An 8,219-nucleotide genomic window follows, 5' to 3' on the forward strand; every position below is an offset into this window, starting at 1 on the left:
TGCAGTGAGAAAGAGCTTAAAAGACAGGAGAGAAATAGTGGACAAACACTATCCAAACCTGTCTTTTTCCTCATTAAATTGTTCATGTGTAAACCCATGGCCAGAAGATATAAAAATCAGATCACCAAGTTTCAGCACACTAAAGGAAACACAAAAACTTCACTTTGAACATGCAAATCTGAAGACCTTCCCTTTACCCTCAGATATCTCTTACTTTGTTTTGAGAACAACAAAAAAAATATAACTTTCATATTACCGTATTTGACATTATAATAGAATAGAAATTTCAGAGATCAGTTGGTCTAACTGCCTAACCTTTTCATGCTTAAAAAGTTAAAGCATATTAATGAGGGCATTACCTAAGTACCTCTTGAATATCGAAGCACATGGGGCATCAATCACCACTCCAGGAAGCCTGTTCTTCATAGTAAAGTGATGTTTCCTCTCCAGCTTTGTGTCAGTCTCATATCTCCCATTATCAGTTACCAGGGAGAAGAGATTGGCACTGCCCTCCACCCCTCAGCAGGAGCTACAGAGAGCAATGAAGTCACCTCTCAGCTTTCTTTTCTCTAGACTCAAGAAATGAAGTGTCCTCAGCCTTAATGTCCTCCATGCCTTCCAGCCCTGTTACCTACTTTCTTGCCTTCTTCCAGACAGTTTCAAGGACCTTAATATACTTGTGACATTGTAGAGACCAGAACTGCACACAGTACTCAAGGTGAGGCCACACCAACAATAAATATAGCAAGAGAAATAATTTGCAGATATGCACTCTGTAAGTGCAATAACATTATGCCATAAGAAGGAGGCAGGAGATTTCTTTGCCTGTTCTAACCAGTGCTAGTATTTTTATTATGTAGGCTCTGGGCTTAAGAAGTTGGTATATCTCAAACATATCCTACTTGTTTGAGTATTATGATATCAGAAAGAAACATCCAGAATCCTAGGCTTCTTCTGTATTACAATTAGTTGCAAACCATAATTTGCCTCCTAGCTATTTGGATCTTCAGGCTAAACAACAACTTACTGTCTGAGAGCAATGACAAAAAAAAATTAATCAAGTACACAGCTGACTCTTTGCAGGCTTTGATTGCAGGCTACAAAACAGCACGTCTAACCTTACGCTTACAAGTTCTGTGGGAAATAGCATGAAGGAACAGACGGAGGATAATGAGAATTATTCTGCAAAGAAATATGTGTCTATTATAATTGCTCAAAAATTAAGAGGTGGGATGCAATTAATCTTTGTCTAAGTCACAGTTTAACCTTGATGAATATCCCTAACGATTGATTCTGTGCCCTGGTTTTCCAGTATACATACTGGGAATATAAGATAATGCAACACAAGAATCATAGCATCATTGAATCTTCAGAGTTGGAAGGAACCTCTGAAGGCCATCTAGTTCAACTCCACTGCAATGAACAGGAGCATCCACAACTAGATCACTGGGCAATCTGTTTCAGTGCCTCACCACCCTCACTGTAAAGGATTTTTTCTTTATATCTAATCTAAATCTACCATCTTTGAGCTTGAAATGATTTCCCCTTGTTCTATCACCACAGATCCTGCAGAAGAGTCCATCCCCTTCTCTCCCGTAGCTCCCATTCAGACTTCTGGAGGCCTTTCAGGAACTCTCTAAATCCAACAAATGTACTATCTCTCCAAGTTCCTCACAATTTATTATATAAGCACTGATTTAATTGTGGCCACATTACAGGGTCTCTTCATGTGACAAATTTCCAGGCAAAACCACAGTACTTATGTATCAGTTGCAAAGATGTCATATCCCAGATGTAAGAGCCCTTTCCCAGCATCTCATTGTCACTATGCAGCACAGCTGTTGCAATATCCCTGAGGACAGAGCCAGAGAGTCTGTGATACACCCCAGGTCCTGACCATCACAGCTTTAAGCCAAAGAGTTTTGAGGGTAGTCAACACAGTTGCCAAAATAGGAATGATACGTGAGTTTTTTTTGTTATGACCCACTTGAAGTTTCTTTGTTCTTGAATGCCAGATGCTCTTTTTAAGATTTATTTTAGATCCCTTTACATTGCATAAAGGATTATCAACGGTGAGAATACCAATCAACTTAAGTCAAAGGCCAGAAACACTTCAGAGAACACAGCAGAAACATACTGAAGGACAGATCTATAAAAAACAAAAGGTGGTAAGAACTCTTAACATTTCTTGGCCCCATCCAGTATGCTAGCATATCTGTAACTGCTCAGGTATAAGAAATATCCTCCTCCAGATTTTGGAAGAAATCACAGGCCTAGAAGATATTCACCACTATCTCCTACTTCCTAAAGGATTCTCCAAGTCTTTGTTAAGAGTACATACATTGTACTGTAGTCAGAACTTCTATATAAGAAGATACTCAAAAATAAAAATTCTTCTTGTATGTCTCCGAAAAAAAACAGCTCTACAACCAGACCCTCAGCTATACTCTGCTAGAAGTACTAACATGGCAATCTGAGTCCTTTTGTACCTGCTGTGTCAGGGATAGTGCAAATTTACACTTGTCTCAGATTACATTTAGTAATTAGCAATTAGTTGTTAAGCAAAGTAGGAGAGTTTCCTCTGATGCAAAGCTATTATTAGGCAGGAAAAAACCTGGGCTCTGGATGACCTGGGAATGTTATTTCTTGTTCTGTATGGTACCAAACAGAGAAGAGTAAGTTTGCAGAATTAAGATTTTGATTTACAGAGGTACCTTAGTGCTTCTTCTTTTCAGCTTTGTTAATGCTGTTGTTGATATTTTGCTGTGCAAATCCTCATTGTTTAAAAAATTTCCTTCTGTCTTGAAAAATCATAATTAGCCTAGCCAACAGCAATATTCAATGATTTTCAATTGTCAGCGTTTTTCCTGCTTGAGTAGAAAGATGGCTGGTAACAAGAAAAGCATCCTTCTGTGGGGGAGTAGCACAGTGCTATCCGGTGTAACAAGATAAACTTATAGCACTATTACATCAATGTACACTGAAAACCTTTTAAAAAATCTTACAGTACTAGCTGGACTCAATGATCCTTATGGGTCCATTCCAACACAGGGTGTACTATGATTCTACCTGGGGATGTCTCATTTGATTGAAATAAAGAATACACATAACTTTTTATTTACTAAAAATGGCAGAAGATAGATCAAATCCTGATTAATATAGGAAAATTTTTTTGTTGGTTAAGTGTAAGCTTCATTTTTATCTCTTCATTAAGAAAAAACTAACAACCTCACATGAAGACGAGGATTTAATATATCTGATGAGATTTCTTTACATCCTGAACTGCAGTTCAGGACAAACTCCCAAGCCCAGAAAGGACTGGCAGTACACTAGCCAGAAAAGGAACGCATGCAGAGACTACTGTGGTAGGATTTTGGATTGTGATTTTTGTGTCTGTTTGATACAGCAGTAAATCAAGCCCTTTGCTTTGATCTTGTACGCTCTGTAAGCCCCCAAATCTGTAAAATCAGAATCTCAATCCCATTTATCACCAGCTCACAAAATATTCATCTCAGACTGTTCTAGAAATCTGGTCATATGTGAAGTTACCTGTATGGTAGCAGAACTCCTTTGGAAATCAGTACCTCCATGCAGGAAGAGTTTGAGACATCTTTTGATGTCTGAGTATGCGAGTATTTTTGAGGGTAAGGAGTAAAGGAATGTCACATTTGGGAATGTCATGCCCAGAATTTAAAAAACAAGAAGCACTGTCAGGCTGTTTCACAGAAGTTAGTAAAAAAATAACAAAACTTGTAGTCCTTACAAATAGAAGGTCAGAAGAGAAACAGGAGTACTTGAGTCAATATATGTGATGACAGGTACTCATAGTACTGCTTGTTTTCATGCTGTGGGCTATATATGGTAGGTCTTCTCTAGGCCGGTGACGCATTTTGATGCATCGTTTACCCAGTTTTGGGTCAGGGTTATGCCAGTGCCACTTGAACTGACCTCTCCTCCACATAACGCCCAACAGAGGCATGATACTGAGGCAGCATTACACACAGTGTTACCTGTTACCAAACTGGCCTCAATAACCAGCATATCAGCAGTTGTCCTTGCACAGCTTGTTACAGGAATGCAGTGACAGCTGGCCCGTGCCCGAGCTTCACATGAAAGCCCACAGTGCCAAGACTTGTGATCAGCAGGACTGCATCTCTTGCCTGGCGAGTGCTGCTCAAGTATAAAGATGGGAAACAGACTTGCGCAAACTAATATTTTGTAATAGAGTGGGGAAACACCACTATCCTTTTGCAAGCTTAACAGAAATTTGGTAGTGCCAAGGGTCAGCCTCCAGACCTCTGTTAGGGGATGTGTAGTCCAGTGTCAAACCAGAGGGCAGTTCTCAACTGTTGGGCCACTGATACCAGGAGTTCCTGCATCTGCCACATTTTTTAGAAAAAATCTAGAAAAATACTCACAGATCTGAATGCTGCTTAAACGAGACACCCATGTGTGTTACATGAAAGGTGAAGATCCCTACTGACATTAAGCGCATAAAGAATACTCCAGAAATAGTGGCAGATCTGGAAGAATCAGTACTGAAACAGAAAGTGACTTGTGTTGCAAGAGATAAATACATATTTTTAATTAACAAAAGTCGAAAACAAAATCATCCAAAGGAACAGTTATGTTTCTCATGATCCCCTGAGAAATACTGAAGTGATGCCTGAAAGGAAAGATTGTCATCTTTTATGGAAATTAGGTAGAAAGACTGAATTTTTACTGTAAATATTACCAATATCAACAATCTCCAAGTAACTTCTAGAACATAACAAGATATTCAATAAGAATTTACTATATCGTATTCTGTCTGAATCACTACTTTCCTCCAAAAATCTGCAGAGCCAAATTTAACACATTTTGTTTTTTCTTACTTTAAACAGAGGGCAAGCTAGCACAAAATGTCTGTTTGTACATATCCCAAGTAAAATTTGCACGAGAAAAACCTGGATTATATTTGCAAATGGTTCTGAAATGTATAAAAGAATGACACAGAAAGTTGGCTATTGATTTTCTGACCTGGGATTTTCATAATCCTACGACTACTCTAAACCTTACTTATTTATATGTGATTTTTAAAATAGATTTTGGACTAGGCAATGTGGGCTAAGGTTTAAAGTAAAGGGCTGAGAAACAGGAAACTTGGGAGAATTCGGCTGGATGACAGCCTGGATAAATGCATGTGGTTTGTTTGCATGATTTTCAGTTAATAACAAGGGAGATTGGATGTCTCAAAAAATTCAGAAAAAGGAAATAAGGCTTCATCCTGCCAGTTAGGGAAGAAGAAAAAGAAAAACCCTCACCCTTCATATGAAAGTAACTTGTAAATAACAGTGGAAAGTATCTGTGTCTTATCACTTAAAATTGAAAAGAAGTCACCATAAATCAAACTGAAAGGCACAGTTTTGTGCCAGTTTACAGTTAACAGCAGGACATGTTAAAAAGTTTATCTTTTTCCCACCCATGGTTGCAGAAGCGTTTGGACAGTTATTGACTAGCTGAGTGCTCCTGTCCTCTCACTGATACTGTGATTCAGAAAAAGCTGAACTAAAGCCTTCAGTTTATAATGGAAACAGTCAAAATCATTCTTTTGATGGTACTGCCTACAATAATACTTGTAACTATTATTCTATCTAAGGCAAGTTCAGATATTGTTGGTTTTCTGTGTATGCAACAGTCCAATCTTTTGAAGAAAGCTCAGAAAGGTGCTCAAGAGGTTAATTAAAGGCAATGATTTCTTTTTTTTTAAAGGAGACATTCTGCAAAGTCAATATAAGACTCATAAATTAGTCTGCAGGAAAAAGACATCCAATTATTTGAGGTGGAGAAAGGGATAATTTAGTAGATATTTTATTGTTCCACTGCTGATTCCAAGGCTGTCTCACTTCTTTGATCTTGATGCTCATATCTCTTCTAAACTGCAGATCAACACAAGCTCTAAAGGTTCACAGACAAGAATAAGTCAAATGAATCTCTGACCTTGTAAAGAGCCTCTCAAACGCAGATCATATTGGTTTTCTACTGTGAATTGTACTCCTCTTTTTTTTCCTGAATATTAGTCCTGTACTTCCATTTTCATTATAACTTCCAGTTAAAAAAAAAAAAAAAATGAAACTTTCTCAGCTTGCATAATTAAGCATGTAGAAATGGGCAAGACATTCATCACATTTATTTCCCCTGAGACTGGCTTACCAGGATATCTACATGGTTATAGTCACAACCTTAGGATTGAGGACAAATTTCTTTAATTTTTGCTCCTTGACTGAGAAATTTCTATGTCAAGACAATAATAATGATTTAATATCACAGCAAACCATTTTTACCTGAGAACTACAAAAGGTCAATCCCATTGTTTCACTATATGGAAAATATTATTGGGCCTACTTGACACGTACAGAAACTATGCTAGCAGAACAGCATTCATTCATTTGCCAAAATGACAAATTTTGAGACTCATATTTCAGGTTGTACAGACATGGCTTGGTCTTAGATGTGAGAATTCTAGTTCTGAAGTCAGCTAGATACCAGGTGCTTAACTCAAAGCCTCTGTTTAATTAGTATTCCAGTATAATAATACTATAATAATAATTATAAGTATTGCTTCATAGTGAGTTCAAACCATTAAAGGAGAAGTTTCACCTTAAAAGGTTTAATGAAACTATTTTGCAGCAAACCTTAGCAATAAAAATAACCAAATCACATTGAATTTCAACTGCTTAATACCAGCTTATCAATCAGACTTATGAGTAGTGTCCATTAATTGCTGAAATATTATTGCTTAAGTATTATTTCTGTAGCTTGAGATTAGTTTGTTCTCAAAATTTTCTTTTACAGCTTGTCTTTACTTTCTGCCATAAATTAATACCTGAATTTTTTCTTGACTGAAGTGTTAAATTCAACATCTATTACCACCTTCTTGCTTAAATTTACAACCTTTGCTCATCACCTAAATATTACACACAACTAGTAATTACACACTGGGTATGTAGAGCATTAAAAATACATTTTTCAAGGTGCGACCATTTTGGGTAACAATCTTTTCAGATCTCAGATCTCAGATTGCACACTACTATACATAGTGCTTATGGATTCCCAACTTGAATCTCTCTATTCCTTGAATGAGGTCCTCAGTAATGGGTTTTTCTTTTATTTGTCTTTGCCTGTTCATTCCTATTCTTATAACACTTCAATTTCCTTGACATTGTTTTCTAAAGTTAAACAAGTTGTAATTTTCAGTTTCCTAATATATAAGAAATAACAACAGTGGTGCCAGGCAATGTGTCATTTGAATATGCTAGCCTATCAATGAATATATCACTTTTTGCAGTAGATATTTTGTACAAACTTTTGTCTACAGCAAAGTTTCTAAGTCAGTTGCTAGCACATCTTTCTAGGTTTCTACAAGTCTTTGGTTATTTAACATGCTTTAAACTCTCTGCGGACAAAAATAATCAATGACAGCACACTGAGGAAATGAACAGAATAGTTTTTCACTTTAGGTTTGTCAGATTCTCTGGATCCCAAATTTCTCGGTGTAATTGGATTGGAATATAAAGATGTTATTCTGAAGGATAAAATATCTCCCAGCTTTACCTTGCAGGGAACCCAAGCTTTCTTTGAACACTCTGGAGTTTGTTTCAGGCTCCAGAATGAATGTTTTGGATTTGCAGAAAATAACAGGAAATAGTTAGCAGATGCATGCACAATTTGTGATGATTAATTCTTATTAATTTTTACTCAGTAAGATAATACATATTAGAAAATAAAATATATAATATTGTAATAATTTAATAATATAGTATAGTAATAATATAGAAATTATACCTGCACTATAAATGAGTAGGAACAACAATTAAATTAGCAACCTTTAGGGAATAATATGAAAATTAATTCAAAAGGAGAAAATTTAGATACTTAAGTCACACATTACTTTTTAAAAATAAAAAATAAATGTATCCTTCCCTTTAATGGATTTTTTCTGCCAGGTTTCTTTTTCCTTTCTTGCTACATAAAAAACAAGCTGAATATAAGATCTTATCATAGCAAATCATGCAGTCAAATGAGTCTAAGAATTGCTTAATTTCTCTCAATATTTGAAGTTTTCAATAAACATTGACTATATTTCCGGATAAGCAGCTTGGGAGTATATCACATGGAAGATAGGGAGATGATATGGAAGAACAAGCATGGCTTCACCAAAGGCAAATCCTGTTTGACCA

Source organism: Meleagris gallopavo, chromosome 5 (assembly GCF_905368555.1).
Source record: "Meleagris gallopavo chromosome 5, MGAL_WU_HG_1.1, whole genome shotgun sequence".
NCBI lineage: Eukaryota > Metazoa > Chordata > Aves > Galliformes > Phasianidae > Meleagris > Meleagris gallopavo.